We start from the raw sequence: 14139 nt of genomic DNA, 5'->3' as shown, positions 1-14139 counted from the left end.
TAAATATTAATGAAATGATGAGGTATCTAGGAAAAATTCTTCCTCCTCCCAAATCCAATGGTTGTCAGGTATTCTTCGGAGATTAAGAAAAGTTCTGATCGCTGATGAATGTTTGCATTAAAAAAAAAAAGCTTGATTGAGTCTGATGTTGCTTGTTTCCTTATGACCTAATTCTCCTTTCCTCTTTTCAAATTTAGATCTTAGTGAGAATTGTATAATGTACTAAGTATTGCAAATTTAGACCCAAAATAAATTTGTAGATGGACTAGTTGTGCCTAAAAAAGAAAAAGAGAGAGCAAAGAAAAAAATGCTTCCTATCTGCATGTTGATATATCCTTGTTTATATTAACTTGTCTTCCTAAAGTCTGCCTGAGCTTCTTCATATGCTGCCTTCAGTCATCTCTGGCCAGTCCATTCTTTTCCATTTTACAGTCGTATGCTTTTTAAGACCCTGTAATTTGGCAGTAAGTCACCTAGAGCAGAGGATGCAAACCTGTTTGGAAGCTGAACATTGCTTGAGAAAATTACCATGTTTGCTCATTTTGGGGGGGGTAGAATTGGGAGGGGGTCTTTTCTAATCACAGAGCTACTTTGCAGAATGAATGAGCTGACTAAGTTCAAAACAAATAAATGAACCACATTTATCTGCTTAATGTGAAGTCTATGCCTGCCTCTCTTGCCCTAGTCTGCCAAATCACTGGCATTGTTGGAGACTCAGGTGATACTGGAGATGAAGGATGTACCCCAAGACGAGCAGCATGTTGCTGAGGATACTGAGAATGATGGATACATTAGGCATGAAAGGGATTTGTGGGAGGCCGTAAGATGAATGGGTAGATGCTAGGATCAGAGGGGCTCTGTGGAAAGCAGGAGGAACTGAAAAGGGAGGAAGAGCAGGGTGGTGGTGGGGAATACCCTCCCTAATACCTGTGTGTGACTGCAGTGGTGATACAGTAGGGGTGATAGAGGCACTTGCAGTTCCCTTGCGCTATAATGAATCTATGGGGAGGTAGTGAGCTGCCGTTTTTGTTTTATTCTTTTTCACTTTCATTTGGGCAGAGAGCTTAGGGAGCAACCGTTGTGAAAACCAGTCTTTTTTGCATTTAGGAAACCCACAATGGAGAGCCCGAATTGCTTATTGGTACCTTAGAGCAATAATTTATTGCTCTTCAGTTCTTTGCATGGTATTTAGCTATTGGTATTACTATTATAACTGATTAAGTGGCTTTTAAGCAGGGAAAAATTAAACATGGAAACAAAATCTTTGCATGCAGCTTTAGATCCCAATGTTTTTTTTATAGTAGTAATCTACAGCTTGAACCTCCTTTCATATGTTCGGCAGAAACAACGCTGCTGTGTGGTGATGCCCATTGTCCAGCTGGGGACAGCTACATACTTGTATTAGTTACTAGGGCTTCGATGATGCCTTCATTTTCAAGATAGCTCTACAGGTGTCTGCTGTAATCCTATTCTGAAGGTCCTTGTTAAATTTTATCAGAAGTACTGCGTTGAAAGATTTGTTGATACGTTCTGTATTGTGGACCTTTAGCATAATTGTTGATGCCATTTTGTCAGCAGCTTATTGTGTACTTATTTTTGTTTTTTTTGTCTTTTTGTTGCTGCTGTTCTGGTGCCTGAAACTGGAAAGAATTACACAGCTAGTGATCTGCAGTAAAATTCAGGTCTTTCTTTCCTTCTTTAGAGAAATGAATTATAAATGTCCTTGTTGCCAAGCACTTGATAACTATATAAGTGGGAGAACCTCTCAGTGATATACCTTAATAGCAGAATTAATGATGTTTGAACTTAAGTCTGTTTGTTGAGACTTCATTAGCTTTTCAGCTGAGAAAGTGAGTGGGGGAAAATGCAGTTGAAATACATGAATTGTGCATTGGGGCACACCAGGAGACAAGCATCAACCCTGTGTAGCACTTTTTTCTCACTATTAAACTTGTTTTTTTTGTTTTATGGGTTACATGTATAAGGAGGGTTTTTTTCAACTTTTTCTTTATTTTTGGGTTGGATTTTTGTGTGTGTTTGTTTAAAGTCTACATATGTGTATGTATGTAGCCACAAGTGTAATGTATGTAAGTATACTTTTTTTCAGGTTTCTGTAATGCGTTGTGATAACTGAGAATCAAACCCATGAACTATTTTTACACAGTGATGATTCCTTAGACAATCCTGTTTAAGGTTTGTTTTGATTTTTATTTCAAACTTAAACACTGAAATGTGACTGACTTGGAAGCTTGCTAACCATTTCACTGCTCTGATGAAGGGTAGACCCTCTATTAAACTTCTTAATCTCTTAAAACAAACTTTGTCAGTTTTTTAGAACAAGAGCTCTTATTAAAATCATAAGGGTGGAATAAAGAACTGTGTATTACAGCACTGGATTTTATTTGTGAAAGAGCCCCCTTCTAATGAGAGTGAATTCTTGGTGCTAAGAGCCAAAAATCATGTTTTATTGTTTATTTTTTACTCTTTGGCATGTCCTCAGACAATTTGTTTGCTGTGCTGGATCATCACGGGGTCTGTTAGATCATCTAATTGAAAAAAAAGAGAGTTTGTTCTCCTGGAACTTCTCCAGAAGTTGTTTGTTCCACAGCCAAGTCCCTCCTATGCTCTAACTCTGAGGTCATCTCCATAAGTCACGTTTATTATCTTTAATTTATTTTCCTCTTGCAGGCTTGGAATCTAAAATGTTTTAATTAAATATATGGCACAGAATATATTGAAAAAGAAACACAATGTAAATATATCTCTAAGGGTAGTCGCTTGGCTTTCAACCTTAGGTTGAATTTTATTCATGCTGTACTCCAACAGAAATGCACTGATTATTATTGCTTATGTTAGTTATGTGTACTACTGAGATATGGAAAAGGTACTGAAAGATAAAGAAAGTATTTTTGAAGATGTATCTGCTTCTGTTTGAGGAGAAAAAAACAGCATTATAATTCCAAAATGTTTGCTTTGTTTTTTTTCGTGTTTTCATGTCTGATTTTTCAGAAGCAGTAGTTGTTTAGGAGATATCTAACAACAACAGCCTTGCATGGTATATTTTTGTCACTGTTCAGAACATTCCAAGTTCTTTCTAAAGCAGCTTGAATCAAGCCTTTCTCGAAAAGTGTATTTGAGGGTCGAAGGTGTCTGATTTTCTTTTATTAAAGATCTTTCAAAGCATAATCTACCACTTAAAAAATACACTAAGTAATGGAGTTGCTCTTTAGGTTTTATATACTGGTCTCTGAGCATAAATTGTTCAGGAAACAGAAGTCTCTCTTATTGCCTTTTTCGACTGAGATAGATTTTTATGTCCCATAAATCAGAAAAGCGAGTTTCAAAGGGTTAGCTCCTATCTGTAGGTAATTACACATTCAGTGCAATCTTCTGAAACATGTATCATCTGTGTCAAAAAGGAAAACAGACTGCTACTGACAGCTCCATCTCATGAGCATGAAAATTGAAAAGGAGGGGGGATTAAGTTTATATCAGTTATGATGATTATAATTTCTCATACAATTCTATGAAATCATATACATGATTTCCTGCAAAAGTAGTGCTGCTAGCATTGACTGTCTCTGTGGCTGGCAGGTATTGAAGAGGCCACAAGTAAGAAAGTAAAAAATTGTGGAAATAAGAGCTGAGGATTACAAGAAAAAGAGAGAAATATATCGAAGAAAGAGTCTACAAAGATCGGGAAAGGTAATCTTGCATAAAATGATAGATTAGGTCTGACAATTAGACTTGGAAAGCAAGTAAAGGAGATCAGGGTAAAGAAAAAAAAGGGAGAAAGCACAATACACTGCTCAATGCACTGATTTCCTATTCTAAAGATAGCTAGATAGATCAAAATTTCAGGGGTATTACAGAGTAATTCTAGACCAGGATGTATTCAGTTTGCTGCAGCTGCTTGACCTTGCCTGGCTGTTGAGTGAAATGAAACAATCCATGTTGTGATCTGCAGTTTCTCTGGGCTGCTGGGGAGCATTACATGGACGTCCATCGCTATCCGTACAGCATTTGTAGGCTATTGTACTGAACCCTGCATGCTGTAGATTTTTCACGTTCAAAGCAAAACTTGGTTGTTTATACAGCACTGTGTTGCCTCTCAGAACATATGGATGCTCACGTGGGAATATTTCATATTTGGACTGTCTGGCCTGTCAGGAGCTGAGGATTAAAACCCGAGTGCAGCTGTTGTTCCAACAAGCAGTTCAGTGAGAATACAGCTTCTCTGTGCTGGTAATCTAATCACTGTTCTGTTGTTTTACAGGGTAGCTGGTCTTGCTAAATTTATGCTAACTTTAAGACGAGTAGCTTGAATCTAGGTTCTGAGGCTTTTTTCTGTAGAAAATACAGGTCCTTCTTTTTTGCCGCCCTCTTTCCCCTAGAAAGGGCCGTCAAAGAGTGAAGTAAATCTTGCACACTGAAACAGCRTGACAAAATTCATGGTAATTGCATGTGGATCCCTATAACTTGAAGATATTAATAGACACTGTTAGCTTGGAGACTGACTAATGCCATGGTTGAAAGCTGTTCCTTCTGTGTTGTTATAGATTTTGGTACTCTTTAAAGGGGTATCTGTCTTCTCATTGCAGGATTTTTGAGGATAAGCATGTCTGTTCTCTGAGTAGTTCAGTATACAGACAACTCTTCTAATATAACAAGTTTTGGAAGTTAGATTCAACAGTGAAAAAGACATCATAAAGTACTTGGGAAAATAAAAGTAATAAAAATACAAAAGAAAAGAGGACTAGAACTGTGGAATGGTGATTTGTCTCTTAGGATAAGAAAAATTATTTGATCCTGGAGAAAGCAAAAGACATGCCAAGAATTGAAAATGGAAAGCATGCCATGCACAAGCAGTCAGTTAAGCAGCCTGTGCTGGAAAAAGAAATGATTGTATTGAGTGATCATTCAAAGAGAATTAAAATTTTGTTTTCACCAAGATGAATGTGATTCATGTATGAGAAGTGGTATGAGAGAGAAACATGTAGTTCTGGCAAGTACTTGAGTTGGTGCCAGAGATCAGGGGAGATATTGAGGACTGTGAATGAATTCACAAATATTGTCAGTGGAATATCAGAACAAGATTGTGGAGTTCCACAGGATTCTCATAAACGCAAGAGAAAAAAAAATGCCAGAAAATAATCATATGGAAAATACAGATTAGAGGAAAATTTTGTCTCTTCACATCTACATTCTTACTGTTTGGTGCAGCCAACATTTGAAGAGCTTATTTCAACAAGTTGCTTGCTGAAATTCCACCTTCCATTTGAATCTTTTCTAATACCTACTGTAGATTACAATGGAATTATAATGACAAAGATCTGAACTTTTTTTTTATTGCAGTTGAATAACTTATTAGAAGAAGGCAGATAATAAATTTGGCTTAACTAATATTGGATCATTGTGAAAACTGAAGGCCTTATGGTATTTGTTGATAACATTTTGTTGAATGACTTCAGTGTATGACTTCTGGATTTCAAGCATAGTGCCACCCACAAAAATTTGCTCAAAACTTACTAGAATTTTGGTTGGGTTTTAAAAAAGCCCTGTGAAATTCTTGAATATATTTTTGAAAAGAATATTGCAAAAAGCTTTATCTGAAAATGTCTTCCTGTAGATGTAAAATACCTACAAACCTAGGTATGTCCCATCAAATGACTGCTGTCCCCTACTTTGCTCTGGCCCTCTAATTGCCATAATTTTAGAATGCTTGATGGCACCATCCTTATTTTAAAGTGGAACCTGAATGAAAATCCACAGCAGTTATTGCACAAATATAATAATAATCAACAGATATTTTAATCATTTGTCATGCAAAACTTCAGATACCCAGATTTCTGTCATTCTTTTTTAAGTTTCAATATGATGTTTATCTGAAATAGTTTAGCTCAGACATATGTGCTATCTTCTTGTTGCCTATTTTATAGAAATATGTGCAGATTTTGAATATCCTTTTGTCTTGTATTCAAATGAAACATTCATTGATTAAAAGAAAAATGTTTTAGCTGTGAACAGGCAAACTTTATAGGCCTTGGATCCTAAGGCAGTTTCTTATACATTCATCAAACTTCACAAAAACTCTACCAGTGAAGGTAAATACTATATTATCATTAGGGTGGTTGTGAGTCCATGGTCAGGTTGATGGATGAGTTATCACTCTTTCTTTAAATGTATTCTCTTGAACGTTGCTGGGGCCCCAGAAAAGATGGTAACCATAGCTGCTGCCATCACAAAAATACTCTTTCTGATCTCCAGCCCATCCATGAATTTCTCTCAGAAAAAGCAGTGCTGCAGCTTTTGGCTGGGCAAATTTTCCTGCCGTGTCACCAGTGACTGGGGGAGACCACGAACAGAACAAAAAGAGCAGAGCAAATTTCTTGTTCCAGATCAGTCCAAAGAACTGTGTTCAACTTTGCTTTCTGGTGAAGTAACTTCCTTTTCTGTACTCAGTTTTCATTTTATCTTTTAATTTCTTAATTTAAAATTTGCAAGATGGTAATTTCTGAACTCATATACAGTCTGCTCCACCAATACAGTAGAGAAACATTCCCTCAAACATGGCACGGGCACGCAGACAAAGCAAAGAGTTATTACTGGTGGGATTTTATTCTGGCAGAGAGAGGAGGTGAGGGGACTGAAATAAAGAGAAAAATAATCCTAAAGATTACAGGCAATTGCCATAGGAGGTAAATTCAAACCAAAAGAGAGAAAATTTTTGCATGCCTGTGTGCAAACCAAGAGTGCCACAACACAGAGAAGAAACTCACAACATCCCTGTAAGGAGAAGGGGGAAAGTTGTTATCTGCTGCATCCTTTTCATTTTTTTATTAAGGGAAATTCAGGATTACCTGAGTGCATTAGTAGTTAAATGCTAATTTTCTTATGTTATGCAGAATTAAAGAATGAGTTAGTATTTCTGGTAAGGAGAATCTCCATCTGTTGATTCAGTTGGATGCAGGACTGGGGCTTGCCCACAAGATCCTTTAAAATAAATAAATAAAAAGAAACCCAGCCAATGCATTGGCATCAGTGCTCATAAGACATTTTATTCAAATTGTGGTAACCTTTAGTTATGGTAGAATCTGGGTGAGGGGAATTATGTCAGATTCTAAAAGGTCAAGATGCCAGCTTTTAAAAAATAATTTATTGTCACAATCCCTGTAGTGATTAGATACAGGGTAGTTTACAGCTGAAGCCTTTTTTTTTCTTCCAGCGGCTCCCCACGCCTTTGTCAAGTGTCATTGAAGTTGGGGTTGTTTCATGAGATTTGGGGATGTGAGTTGTTTGCCCATATGGAATTTCTTATCAACTGATGTCTGCAGTTGGACAGCAATTGATTCAGCAGGTAGTAAGTGATTAGCATGTTGAACAGCACTATATCGAAATTACTGTTCCTTTTTAAGTGAAGAAAAGCATTAACAAGTATTAATATTAACTTCTTTTTTATGAAAGAAGTGGATTCATTAATGTCACTAAAAATGATTGGTCTTAAGCAGAAGCGCTAAATGAAGTGCAAAAGCTCATCTAGCAGTGAAAGTTGCTGATCTCCAGGTCTGCACCTTTACTTTCCAAGTTATTAACACATCACTAAGAATACACCAATTTTGGCTTGCTACCATACAGTGTCTGTTGCTCAACTGTACTTCTGCTAGTAACCTTTATTTCCATTTCACAGTGATTTCTGATCACTGATTATTAGCTCTCCAGATGAACTCACCTTAAATCGCGTTGTAGTCAATGAAGAGAAAAAGGCATTTCAAGGGAGTAGAGATAATAATTTTCCTAATTCTTAGGTTTTAAACATCTGCTTTCAAAGGAGAAACATTGCACCCCACATTCGATTTATTATATTAGCATGACATCTGGTAACAAGCTCAGCTGTAGAAATCAGCATTTAGTCTGATGAATTGCATTATAAGACTTCAGTCCTTTTCATTGCAGTTGGATAAAACTGTTATCAATGATAAAGTTTTGCAGAATACATATGGATTTAACCCTTACTGGACATAACATTACCTCTGTATTATGCATGATCATAGCATGTTTTCTGTGTGGCCCATATCAGAGTTCACTCTTCTTACCAATGATATAAATCCCTACAGTGTTCAAGTGAGCAGATTCCAAGCATAGACTTAATATTTAAATCGGATGACATGACAGTTTTCATGTGCCCAGTAAAAAAAAAATTATAGCACCCATTTGGAATAGAGCAGGCTATAGCAATATTTACATTATATTGGTATCATTTGAATATAACTAAGAGAGCATAGGTCTGTTTAACTTATAAGTAATCCAAATGCTACCACAAAAGTATTTTTTTGGTCAGTGTGGAGAATGACTTTTTTAATTGTCGTAATGATTTCTGCAACAAACTGCTTTCATTGTGCCTTACTCTTTTTAGGATTTATGTCTTAGAATATGGTAGTATAATTCAAAAAGCAAAAAATAAAGTCCCTGTGTTTAATATGTATATGCATATCTGTATTTAGGATTTGAATGTCTGTAAAGATTTTGAATTTTTGACATATAACCTACCCATTCAGTATCTTCCAAAAAGGATACAGAAAAGGAAGATTACTACACATTCAAGAAGTTCATGGCAACAAAATACTGTGAAAGTAAACTCCAACAGGATGTTATGCAAATTGTTTGCTAACACTAATTCAGATTTCCATAGGCAAAAAAAAAAAGAAAAGAAAAGAAAAAAGAAACTTACAATGTACAGGAAGGGAAACACACAGTTTGGCATTACTGAAAGTATTTTGCCACTTAATTTTTTATTTTTTTTTAACTCTTTGGCTGTGTGCTCAAGCCTGTACAGTATATAGAAGAATATATAAAGAAGTGTATATAAATCTTTTACAATCTTAGAGATAACATATGGGAGGTAAAAAAGTAAGACTTGAAAATTTAGACACTTGATTGAGTGATATTTTTTTCTCCTCCTGTTTACTTATCTTCTTGTAGAACATATAGAGGAATAATTTGGCTCTTTATAAGGCTGTAAATAATAAAAAAAGGTAAATTAGAATAGGGAAGCAGTATGGTAAAGGCATGAAATAAGCATGAGGAGATTGAAAGATTAGTGCTGAGACTATTGTTTGTTGACACAATAGAAGGAACAAGTTTTGAAAGGTGTGTGGACATCTGCCATATTCTGTCTCCTTTCACTGAAGAGGGCAGGACTTCCATGGGAGAAAGAGCAGCTCATCCTATTGAGCTAGAAATGCCAGGAAAGGGAACTCTGCGTCAGAGTCTAGTCTCTCCCCAAAGACTGTCATGTTATACGRTAGCATGGACTGGTCTGGTCCTTGCTTTTCTTTTTCCTGCAGTCAGATTGTTCCAGAACCTTGCTCTTCTGGTGGCTAGAAACTCTGCTTTTCCTGTTTTTACTCCTAGCTCATTTCATCTCATGACAGCATTATTCAATTAGGTGAAATAGTTTGGATTACATTAAATAGTTTTCTCTAGCTTTCTTGGACTTCTGTGGAAAGCAATGGTTTGCCTTTGATTCGTTGGATGAAACCAGTGGCTCCGACCTGTGGTTCTGGCTAAAATATCGCCCACACTGTAGCATGCTTGCTTTGGTAGAAAACTTCAGCTGTTGTGGTCCAGGTTGACAAGGCAAGCTAGGTATTAATCTTACCCCAGCATACTACTTGCTTAGCATTGTTGCTCTGAGCAACCAGTAGGAATCACTGATCTAACACATCACTCTCCTCCCAATCTCTTTCTCTAAAACAGGCTCTTCTTTCTTATCATCTTAACAGCTCTTCTCTGCACCTGTGCCATTTTGTGATCACTTCCTTTGAACAGGGGTGACCAAAGCTGATCATGTTTTCTGTCAGTTCTCATCAGTATGATGCTAACATTTTTCTCTTTACTGGGAATACCTTAGCTGATACGTTCTAGGGCTTGGTTTGGTTTGGGCTTTGGGTTTTTTTCTTTGTTTCTTTTTGTTTTGTTCCATGATGTGTCTCGCTGACAGATCATGGTCATTCTGAGGTCAAATATATCCTGAAATTTAACTTTTAAATGAGGACTGTATGATGATATACCCATGCGGAGGCGCTGAATTGGAAGTGCACAGATGACTCAAATTTGGGCAGTTGCTAAATTTTTGAGCGTTCGCTTTTGCAGCCTGAATAAAATTACTTGGAATTAAATGACATAGGACAAATTTCTGTTGCATGTTTTGTATATTTTACAGATAAAATTCTTGAATGTTTCTTAATGCACAGTGTCAATTTCCAAGTGTGATATAAATTGTTGTATGGACCACAAGTATTCGAATGTTTTAGAGAAGTTTTAGCCTATCTTAATGCAAGTCATTTACCTGCACAGACAGTACATCTGTGTTTGTATCCTTCCAGTTGCTTGTCTTCGTATACACAATATTATGCTGGTTTGTATTTCTGGTAAATGTTTTGCAGGGCCAATCTATAACTAGCTGATTTTCCCTACATGAGCAGACAACATCCTAAGCTGTCTAAAAGTTAAGAACAGGTTTGCCAATGTAAATTTTTAGCGGTTATTTTTATTTAAATCAGATGTTCTCAATTAGTGTCCATGTAAAAGAACTATGTAAAGATAGGCATAATGTACCTAATGATCCTTTATTAGCAAGCTATGATCATATCTTTATTAGTGGTTGTAATTGTGCTGACAGTGTTGCTGACAGGTTCAGTTTTTGTGCTATTGCATCAAGTTTGGAAATGTAGTTCCTTAAGATTTGCATATTATAAAGAATAGGTTGCAAAGAAATGGAAGAACAGTCTTGTCATTGTGTTTAGTGATGTAAGTGACAGATTGCTATAGCTGATTTTGAGCAGGAAGAGCTTGCATATAAGCAGGTTTAAAGGCATTTAAATGTTTTAAGATTTTTTAAAGATTTTACATGTTGAATATAAAAATTATGACTAGGTGAGAATTATTATAAGTTGCTAAACATTTCAAGCAACTATAATCTTTTTAAAACTTATATTTATAGTATGCTGAACAGCTGTGTTAGCTGAGATTGCTGGACTTTACTTTTGCAGTTTTACTATTGCTAACCTCAAACACTGCTGTGATATTTTTGCTTAACATTGCACTACACCATGTGGAGAAAAGCGAAAATTTAACGTTTCAAGGAGGTTGCAAGGCAGTAAGCTAGAATGATTYTCCTAAAATAAACAAATGTGCCAGAAATTATGCATAAGGTGTGGAAGCTTGGTACAACTATTAACTTTAAACCTGGAGAAAATGTTGCCAGATTTTAGGAAGTTTTCTCATACCATGTATTTTCATTTTAAAAACAAAATTTTTCATTCCCAAAATATGTGAGAAAATATCAATTTTTCAATAAATTATTTGTTGTTTTTAAGTGACTTGTTCCAAAATGTGCACAAGTTCTCTGGACTTTTCGACCTTTTCACCTTCTCTTTCATGCATACACCAGGTTTTTTGGTCACCTTCCCTCCCAAGTGAAATGGTCCTGATGTAATTCCTGTGAGCTTTCATCCATATTCTTGATCTTTAGGATAAACGAAACAAATGTTGGTTCCAAAGAATCTATCCCATGTTACACAAACAGCTCAGTGCATGCTGGAAAAAAGCTTGCTTTCTAGTTAAAATAGGATCAGTAAGATTATATGGGTTTGAATTTCATTAGCTCATTCTAGAAAGGTTGCTTTATAATACCTTTATAATTTTGAGAGTAGTAGGGACTTTATTTCCCAGGAAATGGTCACACTATGTTTATGATTGTTTTTTTCCCTCTCCCAGATATGTATGCAGATGGAATACTCATAAATTACCGACTAGAAGTAGTCTATCTGTTTAGTCTTCCAGATATATCTATTATTTTATCTGTCCAGAAAAATAAATAATTTCATGTCTTGAAAGCAGAGAACTTTAATTGCAACATAAACCTGGTTTTGGAAAGGGCCACTTGGGTCATCAAACCATGTCTCTTCTATTAAAAGCAAACATATGATAGCTGTTTAATCCAAAAGTTCATCTGCTTTACACACACATTCCACAAAATACCTATAACAGACTTAAGATCTATACCACAAAAAAACAAGCTGAACATGACTCAACAAGTAGGTGTTACAAGAAGATGCAGAGGGTAAGAAAAGATAGATGAATGAGGATAAAAACACCATGTGATTATTCAATAAGGGCTGATGTTTTTTCTGGATCTGCTAGTCCAGACTCATGCAGTCAAGCAAAGGCTGTATTTCTGCAATAAGGGTTATTGATACAGATCAGGGAGCAAGGCTACACACATCTTGGCAACATTATTTCCTGAAGCCAATTTTTACTGATCACGATTGTGTGTAGTAACGTGTTGGGATCCCTAAACAGGGTTAGGAAAGGGACTTATTTGCTATTAACTAACCCCTGCTTCTGGGTATTGGAATTGCATTAATATGCAGTCACTAGAAAATAGTTACAGAATTCTTTTATTCATATAAAGATAGTTGTATGAAAGCATCATGTTTATTTGTAAAAATGAGCTGTTGAGGGACACCATTGACCATTACTACAGGCTTTTGAACTTAAGTTAAACTATGAATTTGAATGTTAGTAGCTTACTATGTAGGCATACTTTTTTGAAAATCTGCTGTTTGATGGGATATTTGAAACCAAATTTCTCAAGCAGAATGGTTAAAAAAAGCCATGAAAAAAATTAAGTGCATCTCTTTACATTTATATTAAGACTGAGAGACAACACAAGCGCAAATAAATCACGGATCAGATGTGTTTGTGGTAAATGTAGAGACAATCTAACTCAGCAGAATGTTGTCTAATAAATAGGAGCGTAGTCAGGCGTGCTGTGACTATGAATGTTTTGCTGAGGCACGCGCCTCAGTTAAAGGTGAGGCTAAGGCAAATCTTGCATATGTTCAGTGTCTTGCATGAGTGTGTCCCCCCCCCACCCAGCTTTCATTCCTGGCAGGATAGGGAGATCATGATGGTCAACCTGAGCATTTAGTGTTAAATGCAAAATTCTGGGTGACACACAGAATCCTTTATAAAATGAGGATGAATGATTTGGCTTCACCAGTACAGCTGTGCAAGGTGTTGGTTAACATGTTTCAGAGAATCTGGGGCATATCTCTTGTATAGATTTTTCCCTGGTTTTTAAAATAGCAAGTCTAGCTATAAGTCTAGCTGACTTATGATGAATTCTCTTCTAAATTAGGGAGATATCAGCATACTTTGCTTGGTTGCATTTAAATCTCTTAAATCTTGAAGACTCTCCTGTACAACTGATTAGAACTAATTTTCCTCAAAATGTGAATGTATTACTTCGTTTATTAGGTTAAAGAAGTGGGGGAGAGAAGGAACTGTTTTCCCCTTGGAGCGCCCAGCTAAGTGAAACTTCCCMCATAGCTGGGGATACTGGCGTGAATGTGTCTCCTGTTTTGCTAACAATGTGACATATCCCATAACAGAGGCTCACAAATTCATTAAATGAGAGCTTGTCCTTTTGCTCATAGCAAAAGCTTCTGTGTCACTTAGTTTAACAGTGTTATTTGATTGTAATATGTAACAATATATAAACCACATGAGGTTACTTAGTCTATTAAATGTTATTAGGCCCTTGCTGGATTTCTTTTGTTTTCAATCAGCAACTTCTGCCTCCAGTACCAACAGATGGAAGTGTGTGCAATGCTGCAATGCAAGTCTGTCTTCRTAGCAAGGGATTTCTAGTTTGAGAAGACAAGTAATAAGCATGTAAATTATCTTACCAGTGAGTATATCAATTCAAACTCTGAGCTGATTGGGATGGCCAGAGCAGAAATTCCCCTTTCCCTCTCTCTTATTGCAGGACGTGGATGAGGAATAACTAGCTTGGATGAGGAATAACTAGCTTGAATGAAAGAGGATTGTCCTCTTCCTTTAACAAGATCGTACTGTAAATCTGCTTTTCACCTGATGCTTTAGAATGCCGGCTTCGAAAAAGTGTCTGGTCTGCTAGAGCGCTTTTTGGAACTAATCCTCTACTTTCTCGGGGCAAAAGTCTATTATCCTCATTGCTGTGGGCAGCTACCTGCACTTTATCTCTGGAAAACTTTTATTTCTCTTCATACCCTATTACTCTTATTCCATACTCTTCCACTGCATTGCTCCATC

The sequence above is a fragment of the Apteryx rowi genome, unplaced genomic scaffold (genome assembly GCF_003343035.1).
Source record: "Apteryx rowi isolate R43461 unplaced genomic scaffold, aptRow1 scaffold_199, whole genome shotgun sequence".
Taxonomy (NCBI): Eukaryota; Metazoa; Chordata; class Aves; order Apterygiformes; family Apterygidae; genus Apteryx; species Apteryx rowi.
Note: the sequence above shows the minus strand (reverse complement) of the source record.